Raw genomic sequence first — 17,578 nt, forward strand, 5'->3', positions numbered from 1 at the left:
TACATATAAACATCTGAAATCACATTTACATAAGTATTCAGACCCTTTACTCAGTACTTTGTTGAAGCACCTTTGGTAGCGATTACAGCCACGAGTCCTCTTGGGTATGACGCTACAAGCTGTGCTCACCTGCATTTGGGGAGATTCTCCCATTCTTCTCTCCAGATCCTCTCAAGCTCTGTCAGGTTGGATTGGGAGGGTTTCTGCACAGCTATTTTCAGGTCTCTCTAGAGATGTTCGATCGGGTTCAAGTCCGGGCTCTGGCTGGGTCACTCAAGGACATTCAGAGACTTGTCCCAAAGCCACTCCTGCGTTGTCTTGGCTGTGTGCTTAGGGTTGTTGTCCTGTTGTCCCGTGAACCTTTGACCCGGTCTGAGGTCCTGAGCATTCTGGAGCAGGTTTTTATCAAGGATTTCTCTGTACTTTGCTCCGTTCATCTTTGCCTTGTTCCTGCCGTTGAAAAACATCCCCACAGCTTGATGCTGCCACCACCGTGCTTCACAGTAAGGATGGTGCCAGGTTTCCTTCAGATGTGACGCTTGGCATTCAGGCCAAAGAGTTCAATGTTGGTTTCATCAGACCAGAGAATATTGTTTATCATGGTCTGAGAGTCTTTAGGTGCCTTTTGGCAAACTCCAAGCAGGCTGTCATGTGCCTTTTACCGAGTAGTGACTTCCGTCTGGCCACTCTACCATAAAGGCCTAATTGTTGGAATATTACAGAGATGGTTGTCCTTCTAGAAGGTTCTCCCATCTCCACAAACAAACTCTAGAGCTCTGTTAGAGTGACCATCGGGTTCTTGGTCACCTCCCTGACCAAGGCCCTTCTCCCCCGATTGCTCAGTTTGGCTGAGTCTTATTGGTTCAAAAATTCTTCCATTTAAGAATGATGGAGGCCACTGTGTTCTTAGGGACCTTCAATGCTGCAGAAATGTTTTGGTACAGTTTCCCAGTTCTGTGCCTCAATACAATCCTGTCTTGGGAACTCTATGGACAATTCCTTCGACCTCATGCATTGGTTTTTGCTCTGACATGCACTTTCAACTGTGGGACCTTAGACAGGTATGTTCCTTTCCAAATTATGTCCAATAAATTGAATTTACCACAGTTGGACTCCAATCAAGTTGTAGAAACATCTCAAGGATGATCAATGGAAACAGGATGCACCTGAGCTCAATTTCCAGTCTCATAGCAGAGGGTCTGAATACTTATGTAAATAAGGTATTTCTGTTTTCGCTTTGTCATTATGGTGTATTGAGTGGAGATTGCTGAGGAAATTGTTTGATTTAATCCGTTTTAGAATAAGGCCGTAACGTACATTTTTTGGGGGAAAAGTCAAGGTGCCGGAATACTTTCTGAAGGCTCATATTCTAAGCTATCCATTAAAAAAGTATGGTGAATCTATTTTTCTGCATATCTATGCATACTTCTTGAGCTGTCTGTACTGGTGTTTATTTTTTTTTAAAGAAACTAAATGTGCTTCCAGTGGTGTGTATTCATGGATGCCAAGGGAAACCAGGCTTCCCCAAATATTTGACCAATAAAAACGTTTAAATATTAAAATCATTCTCAGTGTATGTAGCCCATGCATATGCTGCTGTCTGGACTGAAAGAGTAGAACATGTTTGCCGCCGTAGCATTTGATTGATTGACCATGCTGCAGATGTTGCTCTCCGGTTTGGTGATTATACAAACTTATAGGGAGTTGAATGTATTCCACCACTGTGTGACTGTTGTCTTTTTGTTGTCACGGCCTTATTGTATATCACGGTGGCGTATGAACACATGGGTTACAGAGCAAACAACACAATTATCACAGCATAGGTTGTAACATGGCTTTTTTACTGGCTTGGCTTGGCTTCCTCATTGATTTTACCCACACATCGCTACTGTATGCTTGTCTACATCACTGCTGGAATCTGAGTAAAAGATTGAAAGGAATGTTAGTTAGTTACTTCTAAAGTCTACCAACCTTGCCAGCGTGCATGCCAGCTAAGAGAGTTAGACAAGCTAGCTTCGCTAACTTGATTGAAATGGCTTCTGGGTAGCTAGCTATCAGGTTGGGAGAATGGGAACGTATCTGGGCTAGCTAATAGCCAACTTCATAAAATTGCTAGGTGGCTATTAGTAATACAGAGACACAACAACAAACATTAAATCAATTAAAATATATTTCTTTAAACAGGACAAATTTGATGGGGCATGTGCCCGTGTACCCCTTATGGGCATGAGGCCTCTGATCCTTATGACTTCACCTTATGACAAACTTCAGCCTCTCCCATTTCGCAAAGCCTCCAGCTAGCAGTGTGACTCCAGTCCTGGAAAGCCATGACAGCAAACAAGACTTGAAAGATAGAGGAGGAGCGGAGAGGGAGAGAAAGAGAGACGCAGACAGAGGTATAGACAGAGATGCACACATGCACAGCTCTGACACCCCAGGGCAACAAACAAGAGTGAGAATAGGATGGAGAGAGAGAGAGAAGAAAGAGAGGTAAAGCAGCATTGAGCCTAAAGCCCTAATAGCTAAAATAGTTATTAGAAAGGGCTAAAAAGGGCTAGAAAGGACTAGGACTAGCGAATGGACTAGCGAATGATATAGAGATGCGCAACAGTTTGTTTTAAAGCGTCCAGGTTCGGGCCGCTACCTAGCTCTCTCCACACAGAGAGCCAGAACAGAGCACCGAGGCCATTGTCCCACACAATACGAGCCCTTCTAAACAAAGCTGCCATTGCCGGGCCCTGAGGTTTGGAGTCGCCTGTCACTCAGTCCATTGTTGACGTGTGCAGAGCCCTGGGGACAATGGCCCTTTGTCTGGGCGACCAGAATGGCAAGCTAGGAGGCACTAAGGATACCCCCCACCCCCCCACACACACTCTCTTTCCCACTCTCTCTTTCCCACCTCTCTCTTTCTTTTTTCTCTCTCTTTCTCTCTCTTTCCCTTTCCCCTTCTCTCTCACTATATAACTGTTTCAGTGTGTGCACTCCAGGCCCTCTAGCGTTAGCGCAATGACATGCTAGCTGTTCCCATAGCCTTCCAGTCAGTGGGCCACTGCTGAAAATAGGGGAAACACTGAGTAGTGCCGATGTAGGCCTTACCTTAAAAAGGTCTGAAGACCCGGTCTTCCACGTTTTGTTGGCTTTTWAAAAAAAATGTAAGTGCATTTGGTCTCCACTATTGTAGCTCGCCCGAGCAGGTCACAGCAGATAAGGACACGTTTTATCCTACGGCTGCATGCCTCATCTGCGGAGGGCATCATGATTTCGTGCTGTGAGGCTTATGACATATTACGAGTCTGCATGCGTCTTTCAGCCACCTCAGGGGTCAAGATTATTCCGTGGAATTTCAAACAAGTGAAGGGTGTGTGTGAGGGCTGAAACAAATATGTATGTGTTTTCTCTGAGTGGCATCACTTGGTGTGGGTGTGTGCACGTGCTTGTGTGCACGGATATATGTGTGTGTGTGCCCTACTGATACTAAATGGCAGTGACCTCGGTTCTTCCTGAAGGAAAAAACATTGAGCTGAGTGAGCTTGTCTGCTTGCCCTTTGGGACGCCTGTGTTATCTTTCCCCTGGCTGGCACTGTAAGTGCCATCTCTGTCGCCGCGCCAGCCGCCACACAGTGGTATCCTTATCGCTGCCAACATATACTCCCCGGAGAGGACCGAGTTAGCCACAGACACATCTCAATAGGATTGGTCGATTGGATCCTTCGTACTGTACTCATCTACCTCTTGCTCTCTTTCTATTCCTTGTTCTCTATCTTATTGTGTCACCTGTGAAAAGTTGTCAAACAAAATAAGCGACTGTTGACTAAAAAGGAGTATGATATTCGGCATACTTCCGAGTTTAACCTCTGAGTTTGGCGCCTGCACAGAAAGATACATGTAACATAGTGCATTTTGGAGCAGCAAAAAAATGTGATGACTATGACACACTTTTTGGACATCGTGGTCAGGACAATGCTGAGAGTGTTGTGTTGGTACAAAGTAAAGATCCGCTAAGAAAGTAGTACCAAGCTACTTAATTTCAGATATTTCTAGTCGTATTCTTGAAAAACAGGGAAGTTGGAATTGCAAAAAGTTACAGACTGCACATTTAGCTTATATTGAATTGATTTGAATTTGAATTGAAATTGATGTTGAAATTGAGTGAGTGATTGTGACATAAAGTGCAGGAAAGTGAAGGGAATGTGACAATGGGGACGTTGTGCAAGGTAAGTGAGAGAGTGAGTGTTTGGACGATCTGTCTGGGACAAAGGGAGAGAGAGCGAAAGTGAGTGAGGGACTGATGAATAGGCGATGAGAAAAGAGAACGAGAGGGTGTTGAGGGAGGGAGTGGTTGAAGGAGAGATGAGCGAACAAATGCTGTCCCTCTGACACGTCATTCAAAGGCTGGAAAAAACAATCTTAGGTAACACATTTGTGTATACTACTTACATACAGCACACTCACACATGTACAATACGCTATATTTCTAGGCATTCCTACAAATTCCTAGATGGTTTTGTGAGTATGTGTTGCATAACTAACAGGTATCTCACCAGCACTCCAGGTATAACACAAGACACTACATGTGTTGTTGTATAATATTTTCTCTAATGTTAGGATATGAGGATGTCATTGAATATCAATTACGTATATTAATTACTTGTTACTTTTATCTCTTATTCTTATCCGTTTTTTTTAAACTGCACTGTCGGTTAGGGTCCCGTAAGTAATCATTTCACTGTAAGGTCTCAACCTGTTGTATTCGGCATATGTGACGAATAAAATTTGATTTGATGACGTAAAATTACACTGTCTAGTTATCTATTCTCTGCCCCTGCCCCTGCCCCCTCCCTCCCTCCCTCCCTCCCTCCCTCCCTCCTTCCTTCCCTCGCCCCCACTCCCAAACAGGTTGTAAAGGTATTTGAGCTGGAGGCACGAGGAGCACTTTGTGGCTTCTTTAGCCTCTTGAGTCAACAGGGCACTGTCAGAGGTCAGGGATAGATAGAAAGAGCTGAGAGGACACAGTGACAGAATATAATGGAGGGAAGGAGGGGTGGACGGGGGAGGGGAAACAGCAGGCTAGTTTTGGCGGGAAAAGAGAGAGCTGGAAACTCACATATTAACATATAAACTCACAGACGGTGAGTCAGTGTCTGTTCCTGCTGTAGTCTCTGGCCCCCAGCCGAGTCACACACCATACACACTCCACCCCCCACCCCCCAACCCCCCTCCCTTCCACAGACACATTTCCCTCCACCCCACCCACACTCGACATGATGTCATCCCCAGTGCATCTCCTAAGGAGCCTGTAGATAACAGTGGCATTGCTGCTACTCAGACACAGTAACAAACTGGCAGCTTTAAAGGCCAAGGTAATCCTAAAACTGATGTCAATTGTTATTGTCTAATCCTCTGAAACATTCCAACAGTCAACGACATAGGGGGAAGCGGGGAAAGAAGAGGGAAAGACGAAGATGAGGGAAAGTGTGTGTGTGTATACATGCTTGTGTGATTAGTAAATCTGCTCTCTTTCAAGGCTCATTAGCACCTCTGCTGGATAGTACAGCAAAGAGCCAAACACACACAACTCCCCCTCCCACACATCACTCACAACTCACTCACGAAGGACCTCAGTTCCATTTATTAGCATATTCGACACACATGCGTGCCCAAACTCAAAATACACCACACTTCCTCGAAATTACTGACATCAACACGTTCCCTGTCGCTTCCATTTCACTCCAATTATTCCAACTGCAGCCAATGCAAACATCCAGTGGAAACATTATGGGAAGTGAAATCATTGCAAAATATATGACATGCCCCCGTAGACATGAAAGACCTCTTAGAGTGGGCATGAGAGGGGGCAGGGTGGCAAGGTGGCATGGTGCCCGTCCGGATGTGAGAGGGGACTTGAGCTAAGCGGAGCCTCTGTGTGCCAGCCAGGGAGTAGCGGGCATAAATGGGCAAAGGTGGTGCCAACACAGGTGCGTTGAGGACACAGCCTGGCCCGCGGGGCTTGCCACGACACCGTTTCCATGTGTGTGTGTACGTACGCGCGCACACGTGCATGTGTGAGCTTGTCTATGTTTATGTCTGTGTGTGGGACTCTGTGTGTGTGTGTGCCTAACACTTGTGTATGTGCGTACGTACGCGCCTACACGTACGTGTGTGAGCTTGTCTATGTTTATGTCTGTGTGTGTGTGTGTGTGAGACTCGTGAGGGACACTTACTTCACCCCATAGGGATGTGACACTCATGGTGGTGACAGCTAGTCAGTGTTGGTCTACTGCAAGGAGGTAGAGACATATTTTGGGGTTTCGAAGGCAGCCCCAAAAGTACAGACAAATCGACACACAGGCACTGCTCACACAGAGTGGCCATTCACCAACAAAGAGCCACTTCTCTCTCCCAAGCTGGGTGTAGCAGAGGTGCTTGCATTGTGTTTGGTCGCTCTACTGAGTTGGGGTGCAGTGGGAAGGTGTGTGTGTGTGGGGGGGTTGAAGAAGGACACCTGGAATAACCCATCTGGATGTAATTTACATTTTGTTCCCCAAAGTTTCTGAAAATTCTGTGATATTTCGTTTTCTGATTGAAGTTATTTCAAGTTGTTTGAATGTTGTATGAAGGTTCCCAAAAATTCGACAAGCAAAGCTGGCATTCAGAGCAAAACTATTAAGGAGTGTTTTACCACTGTATAACGGTAGCTGTAGAGACCATGGTCAACACTGCCTGCTGCTGGCCAGAGATGACACTGCAACACAAGTGGAAGACCATCCATCTTAACCTGGAAGTGATACATTAGTTAAACATTAGACAGACTACTACACTTAAAGAGTCTCRACCCTCCATTCTCCGTTCCCTAAGTTTAGCCTCCGCCATGACGGTGGCGGACCACACACACTTCTGTTTCCTCTACGGTGATTGTTTCTCGTGGGTCTGGAGTTAGATAAGAGAGGAACAGTATTTGTTGACAAACAAAAAAAGTGACACCGCTGTCACCAAACACATAGATCAGTCATGGGTCTGACACCTGACACACAGACCGAGTGTTTGGAAACACCTCTGTGTGGTGTCCTGTGAGTGTGTGGCAGTGTGGATCGCATGGCGTATTTGTGTTTACTCTTAAGACTCTTAGGATTAGTAAAGTGATATAGGGTATTAGTTTACAGTAAAACATGGATCCACGACACCAGTTGCAGAAATGTATGTGTGAACCGTGTAATGCTTTGGATAGAAGTGTCTGTTAAGTTACTGTATCATATTATTATTTAATAAAAAAAACATTCTGCATTGTAATTCACATTTGGATTCACTCACTAAAAACTAAATCACATTTACAGTGTGAAACACAAAGGAATCTCAACCTCATGCCAATTCACATTCTCTCTCCCTGAACAAGAGGATAGTGGTTTTGTTTTCGACTGGACTCAAGAACCTGGTTCAATGGAATACGGTTCAATAGAGGTTCGATCAAATTAGATTATGACGTTTGTCAGCAGCTTTGTTCTTTGAAAGCAGACAGACAGTGAACAAACGGGGATCCCCCAAACATAACACGACAGCTACGMGGCGGATTTATTAATACAATATGTTGAACTCAATTCAATATGCTCAACTCAATCGCAGATCGCAAACATCARGGCGGGCTTCACAAAGCCACCATTTAGCAGTCACTCAGCTGTCATCCATTGTTCACTCATAACCAACTTGGGCTATTTTCAGGCATCACTCTGTGTGAATTAATCAATGGGGCTTAAATTAGCGCAGGGGCATTAAAAAATGAAGACAAATTGTTAATTAACCTTCTTTATCATTAAACAATTTGTGGGATCAATAGCAGATTGATGGACACCAGCGACCTTTCCATTGGAGCAGATGGCCGCTTGGCCACTTAGCGGACGTAACAGTAGATGGGTGACAGTCCAGATGAATTGATCACGCTTAATTTCCCACAGCAGATGGACATATATCCTCTCCCTCCTCCCCCTCTTCTCCCCTTCCCAAACACTTCCTGATTCACTAAATGGGYAAGGATACAGTTTGGTAGACTAATTATGTGTCATACTGTGTTGGTTACTGTCATTTTAATTCATGTTAACTGTACTCGTCATAGTAAATGGTGTTTTTTTTTAAATACATTTCTCCCTAAGTTTTACTACTGCAAATGCTCATACAATCAAAAGGTTCCCACAAAAATATACTGGTAATTTATAAGATAAATTAATAATTTACAAAATGTAGATCCTTTTGGTTAACTGTTTGGCACAAGGGCCCTAAACCCAGAAAAATCCTTCAGTATAATTCAAGCACCGCACAACCATTCATAGATGCTCATATCACCCACRGAATCATGCTAGCTAAAGTCTCTAAAGACCACTAGACACTTAACGCAAACTACTCAAGCGCAGCGACGGAGTTTTTTGTTTTCTATGTACTTTTGTGTACGACACTCTGCCGTTGTTTACGTATGGTGTTGTAGGTTCCTTAAAGGGCAGGTTGCGTGATATATTTCCACAAATGTAACAACGTAGATTGACGATATTCCATCTAAATGGACTTCATGCAAAAGTGTATATAAAAAAAGTATGCATTTCTATTTTCMCAAATTGAATTACATTTATCCAAAACTCATATACAGTACCAACAATACATTGCAGCTTTGACGTCACGAAGGGAATGGCCTGGTGGTGGCTGCAGCGCACTACAACCACTGTTTACCGGCCAACATGTTTAGTGGAAATGCGAGACGATGGGAAGAAAGTTGGACCGCTTCGTGAGGATTTGGCGGCCAGACTGGGTCAGGTGAACCCCTGGCGCTTCAGTCATACGCAGGACTCACTTTGTCCCAAACGATTACGACGGCTACTAACAGTGGAAGAGTGGATTCACCATCAAAAAATGAATCTGTGCCAACAGTCAATGTAGGCTCCAAGTCCACTGACGCCACCAGTGTTACTACAGCACTACGGCGGGGCGGCTTCGGTGATGCAGGTGAATCAGGTAAGTATGTAGTAAAGTGCCCAAAGGATTTTGTCATGTTATGTTGCTAGTACATAATAAATAATGAAGATAGCCACAAGGTAATTGYGGTAGATACAGTATATACATATAACTAGGAATAGAGTGACAGATAAACACTAGAAGCAGTATATGTGATGAGACAGAAAGGTTTTTGCAAAAAGGGTAAATATAGATTGTCTGGGTAGCTATTTGGTTAACTATTTAAGGAACTATTTGTCTTATGTCTTGGAGGTAGAAGCTGTTCAGGGTCCTGTTGGTTTGCAGACTTGGTGCATCGGTACCGCTTGCCGTGTGGTAGCAGAGAAAACAGTCTATGACTTGGGTGGCTAGAGTCTTTGACAATTTTTAGGGCCTTCCTCTGACACGTTTGTTATAGAGGACCTGGATGGCAGGGAGCTCGGCCCCAGTGACYTACTGGGCTGTACACACTACCCTCTGTAGTGCCTTGCGGTGATGCAGCCAGTCAATGGTGAGGCTGTAGAACTTTTTGAGGATCTCAGGGCCCATGCCAAAACAAAATTGCCTCCTGAGGTGAAGAGGCATTGTTGTGCCCTCTTCACGACTGTGTTGGTGTGTGTGGACCATGATAGATCCTTAGTGATGTAGACACTYAYGAACCTGAATCTCTTGACCCGTTCCACTACAGCCCTGTCGATGTGAATGGGGGAGTGCTTTGCCCCTCCATTTCCTGTAGTCCACGATCAGCTTCTTTGTCATCCTGACATTGACGGTGAGGTTGTTGTTCTGGCACCACACTGTCAGCTCTCTGACCTCCTCCCTATAGGCTGTCTCATTGTCATCGGTGATCAGGCCTACCGCCGTTGTGTCATTGTCAAACTTAATGATGATGTTGTGCGCGTCCACGCAATTGTGGTGGACAGGGAGTACAGGAGGGGACTAAGCATGCACCCAGTCCAGGATCCAGTTGCAGAGGGAGGTGTTCAGTCTCAGGTGTTGAAAGCTGAGCTGTAGTCAACGAACAGCATTCTCACGTCGGTGTTCTTGTCCGGTGTTCTTGTCCAGGTGGGAAAGAGCAGTGTGAAGTGCAATAGAGACTGCCTCTTCTGTGGATCTGTTGGTGCGGTATGCAAATTGGAGTGGGTCCATGGTGTCTGGGATGATGGTGTTGATCTCAGCCATGACCAGCCTTTCAAAGCATTTCATGGATGCAGATGTGAGTGCTATGGGACGATAGTAATTTAGACAGATTACCTTGTGATTCTTGGACGCAGGGACTATCGTGATCTGCTTGAAACATGTATTTATTACAGACTGGTGGCTCTATTTTCGGATGATGTTAAGGCGGCGCTAGTGTCAAGTGCACGTTCTTTGACAATTTTGACCCTACCGGCGCTCTGCTATTTTCAAACTATTGTGCAAGGATTAGTAATTTACCTATCAACTCCCTTGCACGCAGATGGGAGGGGTGGAATTATTTGAGGTGTGTCGTTGAAAACATGATCCAAAGTGCTAATTTCAGGCAGCACTGGWAGGGATATTTAAGACCAACCAAAAGCTGGTTTTAGCAGTAAAGCGATTGGTTATGGCATGAATTTTGACAACGGAAACGCAGCATATCCAGCTTTGACACACCCTGCTCACTTGCACATGGAACAAGAGTAATGTGCTTTTGGTGCCTGTATACRTTGTATTTAGAAACATAAAAAACTAGTATTTTTTCCCATTTTGGTAAAAAAATAAGAAGTCTCCCCTCTCAATGAAYGKWTTTTTTTTGCCCAATGCAATCGCGACGTAGTCAAGACTGTCGCTTAAGGGTTTGGCTCGTGAGAACCTTAWTAGATAGAGGAATCTTAATAACCAAAGCTTTATTATAAGATCAAGTTTGAAAGGAGCAAAACAGTGAGCTGATTTTCCATTTTTATTTATGAATTGCAGGAAGGCCTACATTAAATGAACCATTCAGCTCCCGTTTTGAACGTATGTAAAACCCCCTCCGTGATGTAGGCTGCATGTGTCCATGCCTATCATGAAACGAGAGGTGAGAACCTCTGTGAATAATGGTGAAGGTATTTAGAAGTTATTTTCCTGTGCCAATTTCTTGTTTTTCGTTTCACATGTTCAAAATTCGAGCTCTCCGCAGGCTACCCTTACCCAAGACCTACAATAACGAAGGCTGGTTCAACAGAAATGCATCAAGTATTTTTTATCCTGCCGATTTTATGATATCAATACATTTATCCTGGAAATTGTATGATGTTATATTTATCCCCCACTAGACTAACAGGGGTTAAAACCAAACTTATTCAAATGATTCACCATCCTGATCTGTAAAATGTTTTCTGGTTATGTTCATAAAACATTATATTTGGGAGCAGTATAACGGTGAGGGGACATTCTTCCTTTCTTTTTATACTGGATATGTGCCAAGCTATCGTAAAAATTTGGGATGTGCGTAAAACCCTCCATAGTTTGCGTTATTTTAATATATATGTGACCCGTTTCAGGAAACTAGGTGTATGTCGCGGGTCACTACTTCACAGGAGAGACGTTTGAACGTAAACACATTTTTTTTATCGAAATGCGTTTTTGAGTTCACATGCCTTCTCGAGCATGTGAACTTTCATGTGCCTTAATAACAAACTTGTATGCCATCTGTAAAACTAATAAAATTGTTAAATTACGAGTTGGTTAAGCCACAGAAAAAGTAAGCAACCTTCCCTCTAGCCATGATTGGCTGAGATAATGAGTGGGCTGGACATGCCGAGAGATGAGTTCAGCTTGATCTGCCATTTAACACGCTTCTGTCTATTTGAGATGGTCTGTATGTGTAGGTAATCCTGTCTAACGCAGCTTTTWAAAAATATGTATCGCATAATAAAACTTAACAAAAGACTCCACTATGCAAGTATCTATCATGACTCAGGATATGACCCAGATGCAGACACAGGAGGCYGATAGTACAGTTCTCAATAATTTATTATAGCACAGGGCAAAGGGCAGGTCGGGGACAGGCAGAGGTTCGTAATCAGGTCAGAGTCAGGCACGTACAGGACGGCAGGCAGGCTCAGGGTCAYGGCAGGCAGAATGGTCAGAACTGGGAAAACTAGGAAACAAACACTTGAGAAACAGGAAAACGGGACAGCATGCTGGTAAGACCTGGCAACAGACAACCAGAGATTACAGGTATAAATGCTCAGGGGATAATGGGGAAGATGGGCGACACCTGGAGGAGGGTGGAGACAAGCACAAAGACAGGTGAAACCGATCAGGGTGTGGCAGTATCCATTTCAATAGTATGTCACCGCAACAACTGTTTCAGAGCACTCTCGTATGAGTGTGCCAGATCGCAGAATAACTGATGAATTTACGAACGCTCAACASCCATTGAATATGGCCAGTTTCAGCAAACGTCAACAAAAAAGCCMAATTAAATTGRTGCCAAGAGCACAGCTACAGTCACCAACGTTCTGGATAACATGGAAACAGCCTAACCACCTCTGCTAGGGCAAGTAAAATGGTCAGAGTTTGGGTGGGGGCTAAAGTTTAAGATGATTATTATGGCATTGCACATGGTCAGTGTGAACCAGTGACTTGACACAACAACGGGCCAAGCAACGGAAATGACATAGGTCGTCTAATTTAATGAAAGGGGTTGCAGTCTGCAGTGAAGCTTTCATTCATCTAGCTACAGTTTCATATTTTATACATTTTAATTTTGTCAGAAAGTTGTTTTCATTGCAAGTTAAAGCTTACTGTTAGCTAGCTAATTGACGTTAGATGGCTGGATCGCTAGCTAACATTACGTTTATGATCTGTGTGTAGTAATGTTATCTCAGAATTTCCTTTCGCYTTGCTAGTTATAGGTTGTATAGACCTTTATCTTTTCTCAGTGAAAGCACATGGATGTGTGTAATGCGAGGGATTTTGTCATATATACAAAAACGAGCCTTTAGATTTTTGTCTAACGTAACGTTATGTAAGTAGCCTAGTCGAGGATGCGATGATTATGCAATATTGGCCCTCTACATGAGACATGCCAAGTGTAGTGGAACAACAGTAAATGTTGAATTTGGAGGCTTAAAATATCTATCTGGTGGCMAAGTTGACCTATTTTAAGGACAGCCATTGGTTGGTGTATATAAAGCCTAATATCTTTAAAAGAAGATGCAGAATTTGTTACTGCTCAGGTTAGCATAGGGCTAAATGTGCCAGGTTATGTAATGGGAACAGCTAACATTTAGCATTTTATCACGTGCAACGATGTTTGACGATTTTAATTGGCCAATGCAGATTTTTTTGAGACCCTAGGGGGCCATACCTGTGAGCATTAGAAACAGTTGAACTTTAAACTGTTTCTCTATCTCAAAATGCACAAAAGACAATTAATTGAGAACTGCACTTCCTGATTTGGCCTTGTTTTTGCTTGGTCATTAACAAACACAGCGGCAATGACTGAAGCCAAACAAGATTTGCATTGGGGGTGCGATTTGATGTACGTGTTTCTTAGGTTTGTCTTTGCCATTCAATCGCAACYAACAAGTGCAAACTAAGGTAAACTAAGCTAGCGTTGCTATGGAGAGTTTGGAAATTGAGGACTTCTCCCCTCCTGACTGATTCMCCATCTTAAGATGGTCAGATAATTCAGTTCTATGTGTAGGCTAAAGCCTGCGCTGACCTTCTGTTCAGCTGCTGGTGATAGCTGCAGCTGCAGCTGCTATCCTATCTAGCCCATGTTTCTCTGTCAAATCAGTTATGGCGAGATTAGCAAGAGCCAGTGTCTGGAATGTGTTTCATAAGACACTCGTTCTACAACGCCTAACTAAGTTTCAACGTTTCATCATGTCATGTAAATACGTGTTACCATGGAAATGAAATCAACTACTGCGAGTTGAATACCTGCGGTCTTCAATCAGCTCAGCTGTCCCACAACACAATATTCTGTAACTGGCAGGTTTTGTCTCGTCTCTCCTTATGTCCGCTCTTAAGATCTTTCCCAGGAGACAAATCCCAGAACTAATATCCCTACAGGTTTAGGCTACATGTGGACATCGCCCAGCGTGATACATAAACAACAACAAAAAAATCTATATACAGTTGAAGTCGGAAGTTTACATACACCATAGCCAAATATATTTAAACTCAGTTTTTGACAATTCCTGACATTTAATCCTAGTATAAATTCCCTGTCTTAGGTCAGTTAGGATCACCARTTTAATTATAGAATGTGAAATGTCAGAATAATAGTAGAGAGAATGATTTATTTCAGCTTTTATTTKTTTCATCACATTCCCAGTTGGGTCAGAAGTGTACATACACTCAATTAGTATTTGGTAGCATTAACTTTAAATTGTTTAACTTGGGTCAAACATTTTGGGTAGCCTTCCACAAGCTTCCCACAATAAGTTGGGTGAGTTTTGGCCCATTCCTCCTGACGGAGCTGGTGTAACTGAGTCAGGTTTGTAGGCCTCCTTGCTCGCACACGCATTTKAGTTCTGCCCACAAATWTTCTATAGGATTGAGGTCAGGGCTTTGTGATGGCCACTCCAATACCTTGACTTTGTTGTCCTTAAGCCATTTTGACACAACTTTGGAAGTATGCTTGGGGTCATTGTCCATTTGAAAGACCCATTTGCGACCAAGCTTTAATAACTGCCTGACTGATGTCTTGATGTTGCTTCAATATTTCCACATAATTTTCCTCCTTCATGATGCCATCTATTTTGTGAAGTGCACCAGTCCCTCCTGCAGCAAAGCACCCCCACAACATGCTGCTGCCACCCCCGTGCTTCACTGTTGGGATTGTGTTCTTCGGCTTGCAAGCCTCCCCCTTTTTCCTCCAAACATAACGATGGTCATTATGGCCAAATAGTTCTATTTTTGTTTCATCAGACCAGAGGACATTTCTCCAAAAAGTACAATCTTTGTCCCCATGTGCAGTTGCAAATCGTAGTCTGGATTTTTTATGACGGTTTTGGAGCAGTGGCTTCTTCCTTGCTGAGCGGCCTTTCAGGTTATGTCGATATACGCGTCGTTTTACTCGTAAGAAAGTCCTTTGCTGTTGTTCTGGGATCGATTTGCACTTTTCGCACCAAAGTACGTTAATCTTTTGGACATGGAACGCGTCTCCATCCTGAGCGGTATGATGGCTGCGTGGTCCCATGGTGTTTATACTTGCGTGCTATTGTTTGTACAGATGAACGTGGTACCTTCAGGCATTTGGAAATTGCTCCTAAGGATGAACCAGACTTGTGGAGGTCTACAATTTTTTTTCTGAGGTCATGGCTGATTTRTTTTGATTTTAAGTGGTGTTTTTGATCTCCCAGTAATGTTAAGCTAAATGTTACTAAACACATTCGTAATGTTAGGCCTATGTAGAATACAAATTAATCATTAACCTCCTGAGTCCCGAAAACATTTTGGGGGACATACAGTGCCCTGTGTCACGACTCCCACCGAATGTGGCTCCCCTGCCTGTTCGGGCGGCGCTCGGCGGTCGTCGTCGCTGGTCTACTAGCTGCCACCGATCCCCTTTTCCTTTTCTGTTTGTTATGTCTTATTGGTTGCACCTGTTTCGTGTTTGAGTTTTGATTCAGGACTATTTAAGCCTGTTAGGCCCATCTGCTTTTGTGCGGGTTTGTTTTCTGTTAGTCGAGGTTTGTTGCGTGTTGTGTTCCCTGTCTGTTTGTGCCCAGTTTTGGGTTGGACACTTTTTATTATTCGCCTGTTGTTTTGGGCGTTTARTTTGGATAGCGCAATAAAGTTTGGTTTCCCCCATTATCCTCTGCTCTCTACGCTTGACTCRGCACCCACCACTCCTGGCTGTCTGACACCCTGCATAATTATTGRGACAGTGAAGCATTMTTTCTTATTTTGGCAGACTGACTARGGAGGTTAAAGGGCAGACTGTCAGCTTTAATTTGAGTGTACTTTCATCCATATTGGGTGAGCCGTTTAGAAATTACAGCACCTTTTGTACATAGTCCCTTCATTTTAGGGGAGCAAAGGTATTGGTAGAAATTCACTTGTGTATTAAAGTAGTAAAAAGTTAAGAATGTGTTCATATATTCATAGCACGTAATGGCTACATCAAGCTTGTGACTCTACACATTTGTTTTATGCATTTTCTGTTTGTTTTGAAGATTATTTTGTGCCCAATAGAAATGAATGGTAATTAATGTATTYCTGTGTCTCAGGAGGTTAATGGATCTTGCAATGACATTGATTCAGCTTTGAAACTTTATTAAATGAGCACCATTCTGAGAAGTGGCGAAGTGTGGCTTCGGCGCGCCACAGCAGATCTACACACGTGTATCGAAGTAGSCAATGTGTGTCTGCAAGAGGGACTCTTAGATAGTAGATAGTTAGATAGTATGACCATCTGTAGAGCATCTATCTGGACTATCAACAACCTGTTGATAAGCAACTGCTTGCTAAGGTTATGGTTAGTTTTATAATAAGGGTTAAGTTTAGGGTTAGTAAATAGTTAAGCCCTATTCAGATGGGATTATTTTTACCTGGGGGAGGTCGGGTAATATAATTGTGTGCAAGAGCACAACACCACATCTGTAATTTTAGTCCAGTCCGAATCTGCCATATCATGGCAGGAGAGTAACAATTCCAGCCAGAATAATCAATCGTTTTTTTGCAAACTCCAAAATCCTCTGATATCACTAGTCCCGTGCAAATCGACATCCCTGTGTTTTGAGAGAAATTACTGAGTTTGATAGGTGTTGAGCACGGTTTGAGCAAGAAAACAATAACTGAAATTGAACAAAAATTGGCACATAGCCTACATATGAGCCTACAGTGCCTTCTGAAAGTATTCAGATCCATTGACTTTTCCCACATTTTGTTAGGTTAGTCTTATTCTAAAATTGATAAAACATGTTTTTTCATCAATCTACACAATAGCTCATAATGACTAACGTGTACACTAATAAATCGGGAAGCAAGTACAGGGAGTGAATTGAATAAATAAACGAACATGGAACAAAACAAGAGTAGCGTACAGACATGAAACATAAACGGAAACAATAATGCCTGAGGAAAAAACCAAAGGGAGTGACAGATGTAGGGGAGGTAATCAGGAAGGTGATGGAGTCCAGGTGAGTCTCATGAGCAGGTGCGCGTAACGATGGTGGCAGGTGTGCGTAATAATAAGTAAACTGGTGACGAGCGGAAGTAGACGTGACACCACAAATCAGGCCTTTATGGTAGAGTGACTAGACGGAAGCCACTCCTCAGTAAAAGGCACATGACAGGCCGCTTGGAGTTTGCCAAAAGGCACCTAAAGACTCAGACCATGAAAAACAATATTCTCTGCTCTGATGAAACCAAGACTGAACTCTTTGGCCTGAATGCCAAGCGTCACATCTGCAGGAAACCTGGCACCATCCCTACGATGAAGCATAGGTGGCAGCAGAAATAAGATCCCTCCCAATGTGTTCTCCAATCTCATAAAACATTKTAGAAAAAGGATCAGTGTCATTATCCTTGAGAGGGGAGGGTGCTGGAGTATTGAAAACAGGGGATCCAATCATTTGGACCACTATTTTTTTATTTGTTTAAATGTTTTATTATTTGTTAACCAACGTTTATTTATTTG

Source organism: Salvelinus sp. IW2-2015, linkage group LG4q.1:29, assembly GCF_002910315.2.
Source record: "Salvelinus sp. IW2-2015 linkage group LG4q.1:29, ASM291031v2, whole genome shotgun sequence".
Lineage (NCBI taxonomy): Eukaryota > Metazoa > Chordata > Actinopteri > Salmoniformes > Salmonidae > Salvelinus > Salvelinus sp. IW2-2015.